General features: G+C 41.4%; 2 pseudogenes; both read right to left on the bottom strand.

Annotated features, from left to right (window-relative positions):
- Positions 1-4,946: 4,946 nt before the first annotated feature.
- LOC139335416 (putative helicase MOV-10) lies at positions 4,947-7,486 on the bottom strand (annotated as a pseudogene).
- Positions 7,487-8,116: 630 nt separating this feature from the next.
- LOC139335414 (uncharacterized) lies at positions 8,117-10,314 on the bottom strand (annotated as a pseudogene).
- Positions 10,315-19,312: the final 8,998 nt, after the last annotated feature.

Genomic DNA, 19,312 nt, shown 5'->3' with positions numbered 1-19,312 from the left:
CAACTTTTTCCCAAGTGCACACAACTGTTGATGAGCCGATTATTGAAGGGGGACATGCCACTGGTATAAACACAGTCTGCAGTTCAGTTGACTTTTCACTGAATATTTGTCACGTGACTGTTGGTCCACATCATTTTTATTTTTCCAGTTTTTGCCTATGATAAATTGTTATTTTGGCCAATTTTTTAAAGAAAACATGCCTTCTCTCAGGGTCAATAAAATGAGCTGAATGAAGGGTTCATGCACTGCCAGGTGTTCGGCATCATTCATTCAGTCTTGTTTCAGTGCTGCTAATTCACATTGTCATTGGTCCTAATGTGTGCCGTGCCATGTTTTTCATAATTGGGTGCACAGCCAGGATACATGAGATTCTGTCTGTCATGTCACAGACAATCACCTTGGGGAAGAAGCATATTTTGGTGCTTGTGGCTTTTATATCTTTTACAGCAAAATTACCAAAAATCCCAGTTTTGAGGCCCAGTCACTGCCTCTCCCTGTAATATTTTGCAATCAGGATTTCTCTGTCCTCACTGTGCTATATGAGGATGATATCCAGGTCATCATACGAAGATCCTGGGTCCTCCAACACTTGGTTGTTTGGGAGGTGTGGTTCTAGGACACCTTTTCACAGCCAGCCACAGCTATGCCTGCTCACAGTGGTTGATGAGGGGCTCTGTCTGGATGGTCTTGCAGGCCAGCCAGATCGCTGCGCTCTGGCTATCAATTGTCCAGGGGCATGATTTATTGTTGGGCTATGTGCCAAGAGAGTTCCACGGAGGACTAACACTTGCAGATTTGTTGTCTGACAGACCGCCCTCCTGTTTGTTAGTAAGCTCAGAGTCATCAGCAGACTCATCAGCAGTGTTTCCCAACCTTTTTTTAGCCATGTCACATATTCTACATTAGAAAAATCACAAGGCACACCACCAAACAAAAATGTCACAAAAAGAATACTGTATTTATTGAAATATAATGAAAATCTTGTCTCAAACTACTTACTCAGTGTGTAACCTGGGCCTGTTTAGTTGAACACAAAGCTGATATTCTTGCAGGAATTGAAGAAAGACACACAGGATGATTTCACCTGATCGGTGCTCTGATCGAAGATAATCTTCCAAGGCACACCTGATGATTTCTCATGGCACACTTATGTGGTTGGGAAACACTGGCCTAGAGAGTCTGTTATACAAATATTTATTGACTTAACTACAGTTCAGAGAATCATCTCATTGTTCCAGGTAGTAAAATGAATCTATACACTGACCTGACTTGATTCATTTCCAAGAAGCATTTAAGAGCTCTCTCCATTTACCATTTCCTGCTGCACAATCTTTCTTAGAAAACCATAAAGTGATTCAGTGTTTTCCTGTTCTTCATCTCACTGAACTGCCATTTCGTCTTCATTTCATTATTTTGATTTCTGAGAAAAATCTGGGTGTTGATTCAGAGGTCTAAAAACCTCTGAATCAACTTCTAAGAAGATGTTGTGAAACAGCTGGCTGAACAAAATTAAAGACTTATCTCTATAGTAAAGTTTAAAATACCTCAGTTCTTTAATTAGATTTGGGATGTGCTAGTGTGAGCACAAGTGAGCATGTTACAAAAACTGAATTCAGCTGTATCTAATGACGCTGGTAGATTTGTTAGATATGAGATACTCACAAGGTCAATCGAATATGAAACTAATCACTCTTATTCTGTTTATGTACCATTCAAATTGTTTGTAGAATTTAAATAAAATACATCTATATAACAAATGCTATGCTCTTAGATAGATGGTTCTGTTTTGGGTCTGTTCTGAGTAAAAAAGACATTTGTTACAGCACAATTGTTAGTGTGTGTTTGTCAGTGTGTCATGCAGTTCTTTATTTTTATTTGTAAAAATTTTTTTTATGTTACTGCTGGAGCGAAAGGCGAGTCTGTGAAATCTGTTGGTTCCTTGAAGAGGGTCCATCTGTTGCTCAATCACTCTCCACTGTGGGGTATAGATCAAAGATGGACAGAGAACACACACATCCCTTAAACTTCAGGACAAAGGAAAGACTTTCAGCGGGAAGCGTGTGTGAGTGTGTGTGAATGTGCATGTTACCAGAGGTTCGGCAAATGGACATTTGTTGGTGTCTCTTCCTCTTCCTCTGTATCAGAGACTGTAATGCCTCGGTAACCTCCTTCTCTGTAGCAGTAATGGATGAATCTAAAAAGAGAGGTCAGTGCATGAGGCATGTAGGAGCTATGCAGGATTAGACTGATGGGACTTCTAACCTTACTTGTTCCAGACTGGTTCAGTTTTCAAAGCTCTTGGGTCTCCAACCACAATCAGTAAGGCTTGTGCTCTAGTCAATGCCTCGTTGAACCTCTGAGGGGACAGTGTGCATGGAAAAATGTGCAGGTGCAAGTGAGAAAGGTTCTCAGAATTTGCGTGTGATTTATTTGTGTTGCACAAATGTTATATACTATATTGAGTAATTGTGTGTTTGTGTGATGAAACTGCTCCACTGAGCCAACCTACAGAAAATATACATGCAAGGTGTGTTAATACAGTTCAGAAACCTCCCTCTAATATGTTTTGCAACATGCAGTCACTGTATGTCTTCATACCAATACGTTTTCCAAGTCTTCCTTCCTGAGATCTTCGTCCGTCTGAAGGGTGTTTTGGATTTTCTCCATCTGTTGGCACACACCAATAGGACGATGTTGCAAATAATCAAATGCAACCTGGCTAATTTTAAAATCTAATGAAATACACTGACACCTGCATGATGCTTAAGATGGCAAGGCTCCATTGGCACTTTCATTAAGCAGAAAAATTCACAAAACAGAAAAAGAAATGCTGCGACAGAGGACGATTATTTTGTCCATGGATTATTGTAATAACATACTCACTTGTTTCCTGTATGGAGTAATGATGCCAATTTCATTTGGTTCAATTTTGGTCACACCCTTTTTGCAAAAATGATCAACAAGGGCTTTTAAGTATTCCTTCAACACCTCCACCTCTGCCATGTTGTAAAGAGAGGGACTGTTGGCATCATGTTCATCTCTACCTGCCACTCCATGGAAGATCAAAGGGAAACCCCGAGACACAGAAAGAGAAATGGGAGTGGGCCGGGGGAAGAGAGACAGAGAGAATTGTGCGTGCGTGCGTGCGTGCGTGCGTGCGTGCGTGCGTGCGTGCGTGCGTGCGTGCGTGCGTGCGTGTGTGTGTCTACATTACTTTCTTGGGCAGGCGTTCCCAATTGCAGAAGGAACTGCATTTTTCTTCAGGAGCAAAAGCTTGAATTTCTCCTTTATAAAAGAGCTGGACCTTTGGAGGCATGAGTCTCAGATCACCATTAACCAATCATAACTCAGAATGGCCGATTAGATTAATCAGAGAATGTAGAGAGTTCGTTATATTATGTTGTTACTATTTTAAATATCTTTTTTTTTTCCATTTTGTGCAGATTCAGTTTTGAAACGGGGAATGGGAATTTTCAGAATCGCCGGATGGGACCTGAAAAAAAAGGCCAAGGACAGGCCCAGACAAAGCATAGGTGGACAGAGATGTCAAAGAGCGGTTTAAAAGTCAAAACACTGTCAGAACATAAAGCAACAAATCTAACCACCCCCACTACCACACCTGTAGTTCCTCAGTAATTTGGTGACAAAGCAGTTGTTGCACCCGTACGTCTCATGTGACGCTCCAACAGGGAAACTGTTGTGGAATTTGAAGGCCAGATGTGCAATCCACAACAGTCCAGAAATAGTCAAATTCAGCTGTCTGAGAAAAAGTGCTCAAAAGGATCTGCAGGAGTCAGGGTCCGAGATGCAAACACTTTATTGCCGCGGCAGCAAAGGGAGAGAAATCCAGAAACACACAGGGTGTACATCTGAAGAAGTCTCTGACCTGCAATGGTCAGTGCTCTATCTTTTATACAGTTCTGCTGAAGGTATTCCCTGCCCTTGGGGCATCTTTTCTTTTTTTCTAGGCTCTTCTATTTTTTACACCATTAGGTACTTTTTGGCTGCTATCTCCTCTTTTCTCCTCTCTATTCCTCTAATTATACACCATTAGTTTTTGATTGTCATGGGCTCTGTTTTTTAAAAATAACATCAAATTACATTTTATTATCATGATTGCATGTAAGCGTAAGGACACATCACATAGAAAATGCTTTAAAAATATAGCAAAGTATATTAAATCATCCCAAACCATTATTCGTTAACACACAGTAAATCATAGTTGTGATTATAAGACCATTTAGTTCTTTCATGATTATAACAAATGTTAAACATGGATTAAATACAGTAAGGTTATGTAAGGACACGCAGGGTTATATTAGGTCACAATCATCCTGGTCTGAAACTGGTCAGAACCGGCTAAAACACCTGCAAGGCCATGGAAAGCACCAAAGATTTATGGTCCAGGTGTCCTGCCCTCACAATGTTGGCTGCATGGTGTCATTGCAGCTCATTATCATCACTGCACAGCAACCTCCCTTCTTATCTTTGCACTGGCATCTTGGCCTTTCATGTGCTCTCCCTTCACTTAAGCAAACAGCAATTATTTTCTACTATCATATCAGGCTTGCACAGAGCTACTCTTATCATATCAAACTTCATAGAGCTGCTACTATTGTTTACCATTAGCTTACAGTGTTACACTTGATTCTTCACATATCGATTCTTCACATATTAATTCTTCACGTATCAAATAGAAAAATTATACTACAAAACACCTGCAGATGGTACATAGCTTCAAACGTCCCGAGTACAGGCAACAACAAACAGCATTCGGACAGCACTGAAGTGAAAGTGAAAGGTCTACTGAGTGAGTAGCTCAGCAGACCTTGTCGTTTTCAGATTGTGCATCAATTAAACATTTGACACATCAAACACTTGAGGTTATCATTGGATGGTTTAGAAAGGTCACCCACTCCAACAGCGTCTACCTATATGTTTAAAAGTTATCCACAGTGCTCACCCATGCCATGTTTCTCTGCCAGTTTGGATGTGATGACGGGGCCTAATTGTTTGATGTCTCCAGCCAGCACGACCTGGCATTTCAGTGGCTCCAGTAAACCTGTGGGGCAAACACAGAAACATGCTACAGAGAATATCAAATACTGTATAGAATACAGCCATGATACGACACCTCACTTTGTTACCTGACAATGGCACGATACACTCTGTTTCTGTCGCCTGACCTGCCTCATCCACAAAGATGTAAGTGTAATGACCTGGAGGAATACCTCCTGTCACCAGCCTGAAGAGACAGAAAGAGTAGTTTTTGTAGTACATTTAACAGTATTATGCAAATTCAGATTCGAATACTAATTCATTGCATTAGCTACTGTACCTTCCTGCATTTCGCAGGGTGGTGACCATGATCTTATACCTCATCAGCTCCCCTTTAGGGCGTATCACAAATACGTTTTTGTTGCAGTTGAAGTTGCAGGACAACTATAGAAAAACACAAAGTACATATAATAGGTACATGTACACACAAACACACATACAGTAGATGTGCAGAGGCAAGAATTAAGTTTGAAAGCATTACATTAGATTACTTAATATGACATTCACAATAAAATGTCTTGTTCCCCTAATTTCATTGATTCCCTTCTGAGACGCAGACGCCAGCACAGAGCGTAATGTTGTCAGCTTTTCCATAAAAAGTTAGTGAGAGAAAAATATTTGATGGCGGTGAAGCAGCATAACTCTTCATAAATCTATTATGTAGTGGTATGTCTTTGCGGATCTTCATAGACAACAGATATTTGAGTCAAAAAAAAAAATGTAAAAAAAATCCAGACCTTTGTATGCTGGAGAATACTTGTCACAGGGCAGCTCAGAGCAATAAACATCATGTCTGCCTTTAATACCATCCAGAATCTTCTGACAGAGATGATCAGTTGCACTGTTAGAAGGAGCGCAAGCCAGGATTCTGCATGAAGCCTGACAGGACACTATCTGCTTGATGGCTTCCAGCAAAGTCATTGTTTTGCCTGACCAATGCACATAAAAATCTATTATTCTGAATGTAAATAGAACGAATACTTAAGCATCAGGGATCATTCACACACACATGCCTGCACAGTACCTGTGCCAGGTGGACCAAATAAAAGGTAAGGGGCAGGTTTTGCGTAAGCAGCATCAATGTGCTGGATGGCCACACGCTGCTCCAGGTTCCCTCTGAACTCTAATGGCCTGATGACAGAGAGACAGGTGCACATGTTTACATGCACAGGGAAAAATTAGTTTTAGGAACAGATGGAAAAAATGCATACAGGTTAAGTGAGACGGTACTAAAGTATGACCATGTCTGTTTCACATGTTTAGAAAGTTTTCCCTGGATTATTGACCCTTGTAGACTGACGTGAATTGATGTGGCCTGCTGGAAGAGAGTGGTGCAGTGGGGAACAGCACCTCCCTCAGTCTGCGGCTGTACACCAGCGCTACTGCTCTATGCTGGTTACGTAGGGAAGTGCGGTTGAGAGTAAAGTTAACACGGACCCTCATGCCCTCCTTGAAATGACTCGGGCACCTGCACTCAAATTCAAACATAGTCGTGTGTTTTATCATGGACTGAACAACTTAAAAAGGTTCACTGGTGAGCTTTTTCCTTTTCCCTACATTTCCCAGACCCAAAGAGTCAACAACCCAGACAAAAGGTGTGAAAGTATTTCAGTCAAGCCTTAAACTTGTCACAGGAAAGAAGCTTGTAAATTAAACTTGTGACTTAGACTAAAGCAATAGTGGTAGTGAACCATGAGCTTTTCAGACAACCGGCTGTAGAAAAATCCTTTTTTGTGCTGGATTTCTCGCTAGTGAGTTGTTAAACAGTGGTGCAACCCCTGGCAAGTCTATCCACTTACTGTATTTTATATAACTGAAAATTTAACTCTGTGGCTGTGCTGAAAATATCTCAACATTAATGGAATACTTTTGACTGGACGGGCCCTTGGGGCAGCATTCTGTTACACAGATTTACATCTTATTTAAGTAGCTGATTTAATTCTGCGGAAACACAATGATGGATGTGCATGCAGATTTAAATGAAATGGTTTGACCCCTTCTTGTTTCTAGACAAGTATCTGTGCTTACTCTTGATCAAACTTCAGGTAGACATGCTTTGCATCCATATAATGGACCCAGCCTTTGTAAATGTTGTTTTCAGCACCTCCCAGCTGGTCTAAAGGCGTCACCAGAACCAGTGATTTCAGGTCTTCACAGACACCTGCAATCTGATGAAAAAAAGCGTCTATGTCTAACTTTTTCAATCTGAACTGTTCCAGCCAACATCTTTCTGTCCTCTTGAGTGTGTGAGGTGCATCACCTGCAGAATGAAAAGGTTTGTGTTGCTTCTGTGCCTGAACATGGGCACATCGTCCTTGTTGTATTTCTCAAGCTCTATCGTCTCCTGGAGCTCCACGAGATGCAGCAACAGGTGGAACCTCCTGGAATAGCTCTCCCAGTCTAGAGGTCTCTGCAGGGCCCTGAAGAGATTTCAGAGACATGAAAAACTGGATTATTTCTGCAGGCATGGCAGATGTGTGAAGCTATAACATTGAGGAACTGTGTTTCCTGTCCTGAAAACATATGGCTCTTTGTGGCACTTTCTTTTTCATTTTACTTACTACAGATCAGCCAAGACACCTCGAGTCTGAAACCTTCTCCATTAGAGTTTATATGATCTGCCACAATACAAACAGCTGTGTAGAAGAAAAATGCTCATATAGCGAATCACTAGATGAATACAGCCCCAGTGAGTCATTTATGCCTCATGCACACATGCGTGTTTTTTTTTTTTTTTGGCTTGTGCCCTGTTATCTCCTTTGTTTACATGGAGAGATTCTGTGGACGGGACTTTTTACGTGTTTACACATAATTACTCTTCCACTTTTATTGAGGAACAGAGGTGTCAGAATGCACTGTGGAGGTCAGTGCTACATAATCCAAAATTATCACGGTGAAGACCCCACTGCCAATGTCACCGATTTTGGACAAGACAACCACAAAATTCTCTGAATATTTTCTAAAATGTATTGCCTGACATGTGTGGCTGTTGATGAAGCTCTGAATTGGTTTAGCTTAATACAATAACTTTGATCTGGTACAAATTGTGTTCACCTTCTCATTGACTGTGTGGATGTGAAAATACGTGCTCGTCGCCCTCCTTGAGGTCTTTTATACTGTCGGGTATTTTATAACTTTTCAAAGGCACCACAGGTCCAGGCCACCACAAATTAACACTGGAGTGGAAAAACAAAGACAGAACACAGGACAGTAATAAGTTAGAACACTAATAGTATTAGTGACCAACACAGAACATGTTGCAAGTGAATGGAGACTGTAACTTTGATTCCACAAGTAATGTTTCACAGTATAATCAACACATAACATAGCTATCATGAATATCAGATGATATTAACTTGTTATACCCATCAGCAGGGGGGCAGCTCACACTTTGGAGGTTTGTGGATGTGGAGAGGGGCTCTTCGTTAAAAGATGTCCGATGTATGACTTCCAAGAGGCGCATGATCTTAAATTTATCTGGGGACTGCTGGCATGTTTCAAACTCAAATATCAGTAAGTGTTCATAGAAGCTGGCATGGTGAGAGTAGAAATGGACCTTGATTTCATATGACCCTCCTAGAAACAAGATGGGAGGGGGGAAAAGGTGAGGAAATGAGGTATATAGGCACTAATGTTACTTAAAATTGAATTGAAATGGTTGATATTTCAAAGCTGGAGATATCCTAAAAGCATTTGTTATTGACTAGAACAGGGGTTCCCAAACTTTTCCATGCCATGGCCCCCCAAACAGCATTAGCTTCTGGTCGGGGACCCCCTTTGCAAACCCACCGACGATGCTACAAAATATGTAGAGAAACATCAACTTTTAGAATGATTTTCTTACTTTTATTCACTATTCAATAATTATTACATTTGTTTAGCATAAGAATATTAATGTTTTGCCTTTTTTTCTAACTTCCCTCCAATTTTCTGAGGCCCCCCTAGCGCCCCCTGGCGGCCTCACCCGGCCCCCACTTTGAAAACCACTGGACTAGAACATAACACATTTAGCATGCTATTGCGGGAAATTGTTCATTTGTTACTGGTATCGACGTCCAACATTTATTGAAAACTGTATCGGCCCTCTTGTAGGTGGAGCACATGATTGTGTGTGTCTTCTTCATACCTGGTCTAAGAGCGTGTTGCTTGATAGCCTTGATAATATTTCCATGACTGTCTCACAGTGAAAATGTTCTTCACGAGGTCAGAAGCCCAAAAGTTTAAACAAACTGTTGTGACACCAGAGTTCTTCACAGTGAGCGGCACAACTGTCTGTCAGGCAGAAAACACATTTCACGAAAACTGTCAGTATGATCCCTGCAGCCACGAGCAAATGCAAAGCGCTCATACAATATAAAAAGCAATGAAAGTCGATCAGCTCTTGTGTTCGCAGTGATAAGATCTAAATGCTGGGGCGGCTTATTGCAAATGTTTAAAATGATGGTATTTTTAGTATTATGAATGAATAATCTCACAGGTTCCAAATTAGTCATTAAAAAACACAGGTTATTAGTCCTAGTCCCTGTAGTCTCACCTCATTTTCATACACAGTGAGGCGGATCATCTCATCTGTTGATGCAGGGTCTGAGGTTACGGTGACGTCATATATATTGGAGATTTGCTGATCCCTGTTATGGTGGATGACAAGTCACACAACAAGGCTTGTTTAAATACTGTCATACATAAAGTGGACTGTCACACACATATAGCATTTAGAAAAAAGATAACTAAACATAACTAAACTAATTATAATTTTTAACTTACGTCACAGAATGAACCCTGAGTACTGCAGTACCTTTGAATATCACTAAATACAACTCTGAATCTGTCTCACCTGTATTGCTGGAATAACTCTGCCATTTTCAGACGGTCTTGAATCTTTAAGCGGGCCTGCTGAAGTGTCTCTGCTTCAACATCGGATCCATTTTGTGGCTCATTCAGGTAACCAAATCTCCCAGACATTGTGGTCTGGAAAGGCCGGGGTGGAGGCAACACTTGCGGCTGCTGCTGGCGCTGCTGCCGCTTGTGGGTTTGGCTCATTTTATTTCTGATGGTATTGAAAAAAGAACCAGAGAGGATCATAAACTGCAATATGAGTATACTATGAGCTATATTCTAACCTGGAGGGTCCCCAAAAATAAGGCTCACACCCTCTAATTAACTCCTGCAAGCAACAAGTAGTCACTCCTCATGAGAAATTTTGTCCAATTATCACATTGGTTTCTCTCACCTTGCTGTCAGCACACTTAACCCCATGACAGGTAATACAAAACTACTAAAGACAGTAGCATTAAATAGGTTGAAGCATTAGCCTTAGCTATACATATATTCATCCATTTGTATTTTCTAATCCCCTTTATAATTTAATGCCAGATCTCCAGTTTAAATGAAATATTTAGCATAGTTATTATTGCATAGCTAACTAACCTAGCTAAGCACGATTTCAACCACAGCAAACAACAGTAACAGTAGTATGCTATTTAGCAAATATAATAACTTACTTTTTGGCAGACAGGTGCAGGATGGAAAACTAGGCTGGATTTATTTAAATTTAAAGTGAAGTTTTGATTTGAGGATAAACAATTCCCAGGTTGATTATATCCTAGATGACAGAGTTTCAACAGGTGTTATATTGAAAGGTGTTTACCCTGGGAATTGTGTTAACTCCTCTTTGAATAGCATTGCTGTCTGTGGTTAAATTGAGCTGGTTTATGAGTGGGCCCCTGGCTGGGGCAAATAAGGGTCAGTAATATTTTCAGCTTGTGAAATGGTGTTCACAAATAATTTCAGTGAAAAAAAATTGCATGCACGTATCTGAATGTGTGAAAAAACAATTTGTGGAAACGCACAGGTATAATTTGCACATGTACAAAACGTTTTTGGAGCTGCAGAAATATTTTGTGGATGTGGAATTAAAATGTCTTCAGGAACATTTTGAACAGTGAAGTTTCACAAAGCCTGAGAGGCAGACAACAAATGTCCTATCTGTGTATGTGACCCTGAAGTATACAAGCTATAAACAACGACTTACAAGGACAAATTTTGCTTTTACGCCTGAGCTGAGTAGCCAATGAGCATTGCCGACTGACCATCCAATCAGAGAGGCCAAACTGTCCACTCAGGGACAAAATTTTCCACGTTGACTTCCGTGTACTCCAGAGGGAAAACGTAACCAGAATGCTCCGACTAGAAACGTTTCTTCCCTCTTTGTGTTAACCAGTTCATATTCAGATACGTGCACACATTTTTTTCACATGCACTCAAAAGATGATTTACAACTGCAGGCTGAGAAATTATTAGTGAACACTATTTCACAAGCTCGCGTAATCGGTCCTCAAGACAACGGGTTGCTACTCCGCACATGCGCGGGATAATGGACCAACGGCAATGACCGCCATCTTGGCCAAAGTTTGTTTGTTTGTTTTTTCAATTATAAACATTTATTAAGATATACAAGCACTACAGTGCAATACAATAGTGTAATAACAACCGCCAGGGGGCTACAAACATTCAGAGGCAGAACTTCAGAACTTTATACTACACAAATACATCAAAAAGAGCACATAAATCAAAAGTCTTAACGGCTTTCATATTAGTGGAATATTTAACATTTTAATATACTGTTTGACCTCATTAACAAAGACAGAAAGGAGTGGTTTTTGATTAGTGTATCGACATTTGTGGATATGCCATTTGTTAATAAGATTAATGATATTTATTTATTTATTGCAGATGCATAGTTAATGAAGCCAAACAATATGTTCTAAGCAAAAGGCAAAATGTGGTAGAAGTAGAAATCAAGTTGCAAATATCTTCCCATAATTTGGTGGGCAAGGGGACCAAAAATATATCTTCAGGGTGTCCTTCACAGAAATGGCAATTTATCTATATCTTTTTATTATTTAACATATATCTAGCCAGCAAACAATCTTTTTTAAGTCAAGGTTATTAAAAGGCCAAAATTATTATTCTTTCCATGTAATGAACATGTAATGAAAATAAGGTACAATCTCAACAGGAAGAACCGTGATGGCGCATGACTGAAACAGCTGGCTTGAGTTTGACTCGTTTCATTTTTTTAACGTTTGAACTTTGACCACGAGGGGGCAGCACAGACTAACTTTAGCTCAGTCTGTATGAGCTGACGGTGTTGGCCGTCTTAGCGGTACAATATTTCTGAGTGACGAAAGTAGGTATACAATTTTAGCAAGCTGTGCATTATGGTAGCATGCACTGTCTTCTTTTGTCATTTATTTGTGAGGGAGTTCGTTTGCAGTGTTGAAAGATGCTGTTTAAATTGAGTTTGATTGTATATTTATTTCTGATATCTCTCAAGTTTGGCCGGTGTATTAAAGAGACCAGCATAAGGATCTTATAGAACTGCTATTCACTATTAAAATTAATCACAAACCACAGATCTTCTTCATAAAAGTGCCAGAAAACAAAGGAAGACATGTACCTTGTCAAATCAGGTTAGGTGTGTTTTTATGTTCTGACATTAAACAGTAAACAGGAAGGGTCTGATGAGCAAGGATTATTACCATGGTAGTTATTTCCATATTCAGAATCACAATTGGCTTTATTGGCCAAGTATGTGTGCACATACAAAGAATTTGACTCCAGTTTAAATGTTGCACTCAGTGTACTTGCATCGAAAAAAAGGGCATGCAGCTCAATGAGGACAAAAAGACAAAAAACTGAACAATTAGTGGTGCAAAAAATATAAACAATAAATAAAGAAATTTACTATGGGTAAGTATTTATGTTGAGTATTATTTTCATACAGGGTTAGGTCATGTTGTCAGGTTTTTACCTTATTGTCCCTGCAAGAAATACGATCAAACTTAGTACCTCAACAGCAACACTAGAGGGTTGAGAAAGTCTAAATGCTGGTTTTGAGTTTCTGGCTTTAAGAGAGTTAAGCGCGCGCGCGTGTGTGTGTGTGTGTGTGTGTGTGTGTGTGTGTGTGTGTGTGTGTGTGTGTGTGTGTGTGTGTGTGTGTGTGTGTGTGTGTTTGAGCGTAGGAGGTGTCTACTGATGAAAGTTTAGAAGTGGTCCAAATGAGGATTAGAGGAACAGGAGGTTGAGCTTGTTTGACACAAAGTCTTCAGAACAAACAGGGGTGTTTGTTTATCCTGATCAGTGTTACTGCAGTGCGTGTGTCTGTTTGTGTGTGTCTTTCTGTCAGCCTCCTATCTGTCTGTCCATCCATGTTTGCGTTTGAAGCTGAATTCTGCCAGACTGCATGATGACTCAGCCGTTGTCTCACTGTACAGTCTGTCATCCGTCCCGCTGCGTCGTCAGTGACTCAGTGATCATTTCTCTGTCCAGGCGGCTGTGACCCCCCGAATGAGCCAGAATCACGGCCAAACAACAGAGTGATTGTGCATGTGTGTATATGTGTGTCAGAGAGACAGGGTGCCCCGGATAGCAGTGTGCATGTGTGGCTGTTTATCAGAGGACATGTCGATGCATTTTGTGTTTGTGTGCGTGTGTGTCAATGACCCAGAGAGACAGCAGGGCCAAGAAATGACTTAAACGGCCACAGCTGCATTTCCATGGCAAAGGGGAGTTTTAATGGAGGGACATTATGGGCTAGAGAGCAGGGTAATGACCGCTCTGGCCGTCGGAATGCCTTGATCTTATCACCATGGCAAGAGGGGATGCTCCCACTTTCTGATGGTCTAATAGCCCCTGCTCTAATAGACAGGCAGCCTGGGCCACTGAGGTCACCCGGAAACACAGGACCAGCCCTCACACACACACACACGCACACACACTGGCACACACACAAACCCATAATGCTGCTTCTCTCACCTTAACTGTACACATGGTTAAAGGCTCTTACCTATCATAACACAACCTGTCTGTCAAATAGGCTGCATGTAGCACGTCTATTTGTGATGGAAATATAATCAAAGGGCATTGCTTCCAGGAGAGGAAGAAACAAGGGGATGGATGAGGAGAGAGAAGAAGAGAGATAAGAGCTTGTTGAAAACCTGTTTGTAGAAGAATGGCCTGTCACTGATTTGGCACCCTCACACACTCTCATATTCACACACCCTCCCGAGTCTCACACAGCACGGCAGAGTGTATACACGGACAAATCCTATAAGTCCATTTGAATACCACAACAGTCTTCTTCTAATCTGTTTGTTTGAAATTTGTGATGAATCGGCAATTTTCAGCGCACCCAACGCAGGCCTTATCCACACCTATTTGTCCATGTTAAGGGTTGAGTTATTTCTCAACACGACTGGTTGGGTGCCAGTGGAGGTGTGTGTGTGTGTGTGTGTGTGTGTGTGTGTGTGTGTGTGTGTGTGTGTGTGTGTGTGTGTGTGTGTGTGTGTGTGTGTGTGTGTGTGTGAGTGAGAATGTTCCTCTTTATCTCACTCAATGAGTGAGTGGAGGTTGGCTGTAAGGCTATCTGTCCCTCTCACACACCCAATCTGTCTCTGTCACTGTGCTTGCAGCATGCGCACAGACACACGCACGCTCGCACACACACGGTCACACACACACACACTGACGTTACCTTTGTTAGATGCTGACATTACACCGGTGCCACATTATTGTGTATTTGATACTAGCCAGACCAGAAATGACAGTAATGACTAAAGCAAAACGTTTTTCTGTTGGATTCGGTTGTAATCAGATTAAGAATCTTGATCCAAGTTGAATTTATCAAAGTCTGTCTCACTCTGTCATGACAGGCAGACAGACAGTGCTCTGTGCCTGTACTGAAGTGTCCCATTGAGCTTTCTGAAGTGGACTTATCTCCTACCAACTCTTGTCGCATCTCGCTCTTTCCTGGATCCAGACAGGGCTGAGCGCCACACTCATCCTGCCCTCCTTGCACCAGAGAGGCCTCTCTCCTCTTGGCTCAGCCCCACACTTTAGAGGCCCTCAACCACACATCCTCTTTGCAGTTGGCAGAGTGCCGCATGATGCTCAAGGTAATGATCTTGTGTGTGAGGACTGCACAGTTGATGGCGTTGGTGATGATGTTGACAGAAATATTGATGCTACTGCTACAGATACTGCTGATTCTGAGTCAATCTGAGTCGGAGCTGATTGGCTAATGAAGATTTAGCATCTGGGGGCAATGGCCAGTGTTTCAGGGCATCCAGTGTAGCCAGTGGATATCTGGGTAACCGGGGTGCCGGTCATTATCTACAGCCCAATTAGCAACTTGAATTTCAAACTCGACAACAGCTAAACATTTTGGCGACTTTCTATAGAAATATATCTGCATATGAACGCAAATAAATTTAGAAAAGCTAATAAAATACGTTAACATTAACCTGCTGTAACGTACCACTGTTAGGTTAATGTTGTAGGTGTGTAAAGTATCTACACACAGAGTAGTATGCCTACTTTTTCTACCAGCTGGCTGTTCAAAGTTTACCATACCACATCACACCTTATAAAGCTGACTTTATGGGCTTTTTTCCCTCACTTGGCATTTGTGCCTTGCACTTGGGCCACTCACACATAGGACATGAGGAACAGATGCAAGGACTCATGGGAGTAATCCACACAACACCTATTTATCAAACAGGGCACATATTGCTCAAGTCAGGTGTAATTTTGATTCAGTTGCTTATGATGTGTGGGACGAGTGGGATCACCTTCCACTAGACTTATGACAGCTTTATTCCAGCTTGTTTCTCAGATAATGTGATATGTGGATGCTGTCTAGTTTTTTTTTTTTTTTTTGTATACTGTCCCTTAAAATTGGGTTCATACTGTCCATTTTTAAGGCTGTTAGTTCAGTGTCCACTTCCCAAAGAAATTCCACACTGTGCCAGCTAATGCTTTTTAGCTGATCAACCATGGTATCATGTTTGATCCAACAGTAAATATATGGCTTAAAGAGATTTGCCAACTTAAATCCCTAAATACACTGATCATCAATAAAATGCCCTCTGTGTCATCCGTGTCCAACTGTCCAGCTCCCACATATTTCCTTATCTGAATCGAGGGTCTGAGGTTAGATGTTTTCATATGCTGCGCAGACTGTAAAGCCTGCTGAGGCTAAAGGAGGCCTTTTGAGGACAGGCTTATGCACTCACATCTTCCAGCGGATGAAAAAGGTGGCCAAACTGGCTGGCACTTTCAAACGCATGCATTATCCTCACTGTGATAATGCTGTGCAAACTAAAGGTTTTGTTGCTGTTCACACAAACAGAACTTATAAACAATGCTATTTTATCCACTGTAACCCTGCCTTTGTCATATACTGCCTGTCTCGTCCACGTGTGGAATGCTTTTTCTGCGTAGGCTGTACAGACGCCCGACGCCTGAACACAAATATGCCGTTAGAAGTAAGAATTGCAATTACCCTATGGCTATGATGTCTGAGAAGATTCTCAGTCATCCAGGTCATGGTTATCCAAGGGGGGTTGAGCCAAGGCCAACTGGATTTGGTTGTAGAATCATTATGCCTCTCATCCAAGGGGCTTCTTTGGTTCTGACTGACTGTTGGGGAGTCTCAGTTTTGTAACCTCTGTGGGGTTGTTATTTCGGTCATTGATACCACTTGGATCGTTAGTGCTCCTGCCTGTGTAACCACAGTCGTTAGAGTCACTCTAAGTTTCTACAGCCAAGTCCAGTTGGCCTTGATTCAACCCTCCTTGGATACCCCATGGTTAGACACTTCAGTGAATTTCACAATGCTAATGATTCCTTATTGTGCATGAAGGACATTCAACGTTAACCTTTGGTTGGGGGGGCAGCACAGAATATGGAAACTTAACCAGAGGGAAGCTTTTTGGATTCATCTACTGGATGCAGTGGAGAATCCTGGTCTTGATGAGGACATAAACTCTGTATAGGCTCTTCCCTTCCTTCCCCTCACAGCCTATAGTAAAATAATACAGTATTGGCATCAGATTTCTTGTTATTTCTTTTTCATTATTCTCATTTTGTCTCACCTGTCATGTTATTATCTGGGCAATGTGCTTTCCTTCCATTGGCTGTTGTTACCATATAGGTGTGGCCACACCCGTTTTAAAGACCTGATGAACACCTACAGTGGTTGAAGCATGTTGGCTTTTCCAATTATTTAGCCAGTGCAGTAAAGGCTTTTTAATATTTACATCCTGGTTTGTTACAATTCCTTACGCCTAGAATGCATTCTTGTTTTCAAGTACTGCACTCTAGCACTTCCTGTGGGCCAGTGGGAATAATATTATGTGGGAAACTTACCATGAGGTAACGCAAAAGTTGTTCAGGAGGAAAAATCCAACCATGACCCTTTCAATCACTGAAACTATAAATATAAACTATAAAACTGATCTAAAATACAAATGAGTCAAATTGAAATAATTAAATACTTTCAATTTTACAAGAGGATGAAAACAACAATGGAAAAATCAAAAATCTATCTGCAAGTAGCAGTGCATGAGATCTGCCCAACACAAATAGACTTTTGAAATACTGCAACTGTCCAGCTCCACTATGTATGCGCGCACACACACACGCACACGCACATGCACACACACACACACACACACACACACACACACACACACACACACACACACACACACACACACACACACACACACACACACACACACACAGACATGTTGTGTTTATATCACTTGTGGGGACATTACATAGACTTACATTAATTTCCTGGAGCCTTACCCTAACCCAAACCCTAACCACTATTTGCCTATTCCTAACCCTGTACCTAATCTAACCTTACCTAACCTGTAACCCTATCCTCAGTCTGCACCCTAAAATTTAATGATTTACATTAAGGGGACCTGCATTTTGTCCCCATAAGGGAGGTCAGTCCCCACAATGTGACTGTGTAAACAGATTTTTGTCCCCACAACGTGATAAATACCTGGTAACTCACACACACACACACACACACACACACACACACACACACACACACACACACACACACACACACGCACACACAACTATATACAAACAGTAAAACAAGTACATCAGATTAAACAAAAGAGATTTAACGACACATCAAATGCTATTTCATCTCGTTAGTTGGATCTGAACAAAGGCCAAACTGTAAAAACATTGCATGGTTTTCAGGGGGGTCTTGTCGCCATGAGGGATTCACAGAAGTTGCAGCACCCACCCAAGACATAATCTAAATGCCAAACCTACCTAAAACCACAATGTGTGATTTTATACTTCGTTTTTCTTAAGGATTAAACAAACGAAATAAAATGTGTTGATTAGTGAGCTACAGGACATGCAAACCTAAATATTTGATGCTGGAGCCATCCAATTTAGCATGCAAAGTGCGTCAGACCACATTTGGTGATGTCCCTTGTTTTTTCTGTGTGAGGACAAATAGGCGAGTGACAATATTTCATCTATCCTCTGTTTATCCCAGGGGCAAGGACCTCACACGCAGCTGCTTACAGTTATATTTTTTATGTTGTTGTCATCGTCATGTAAAGTGTAATTCCTGTAATTGAGCTCTCATTTGTTTTAGTGATTGATCCATCTCTTTATAAGAAGAAAAAGCAGCATCACCAACATTTGTCACTTGTGGGACTGTTGGACCAAACAAACTGATAATCAGTCCTGGTCCTGGTGATGACATCCTTGCACATATTTTCATGGTGGTTAATTGTTCCTATATGTTTTCCTGCATGTGTAGCTACATGTGGTGTACTCTGCTGTGGTGTACTGTTGCGAAGTGGAATCATGTTTGTTGATTTGTTTACCAAGAGTATAAACAGCTTTCTTTCTCTCTCCCTCACTCTCACGCTTTGACTTTAATCTGTGGGGTGAGAGTGTGCGTTGCTGCATCTGGACTTTCCTTTGCAGGGTGGCCATAATGTCAGATTCCCCCAACCAATCCAAGACACAAGCCCCCATCAACATCCCCATCCTTTACAGCAGTGTTTCTCAATTCCGGTCCTCGGGCCCTCCTGCCCTGCATGTTTTAGATGTTTCTCTCCTCCACCACACCTGATTCAAATGATCGGCTCGTCATCAAGTTCTGCAGTGGCCTGATAACGAGACACTCATTTGAATCAGGTGTGTTGGAGCAGGAAACATCTAAAACATGCAGGGGGGCCCGAGGACCGGAATTGAGAAACACTGCTTTACAGCATGTAAGTCCATCAGAGTGCGTGTTGCTCGTGCTGTTGTTGTTGTTGTATGCGGCTTGGCTCGCTGTGCAGTAAACAGCTGTTGGTGCATGCTTTAGTGTTTGATAAACACATTAGACTGTTGTTTATTCTCCCCTAAACTATGCCGG

The sequence above is a fragment of the Chaetodon trifascialis genome, chromosome 8, assembly GCF_039877785.1.
Source record: "Chaetodon trifascialis isolate fChaTrf1 chromosome 8, fChaTrf1.hap1, whole genome shotgun sequence".
NCBI lineage: Eukaryota > Metazoa > Chordata > Actinopteri > Chaetodontiformes > Chaetodontidae > Chaetodon > Chaetodon trifascialis.
Note: the sequence above shows the minus strand (reverse complement) of the source record. Positions and strands in the feature narration are given on the sequence as shown.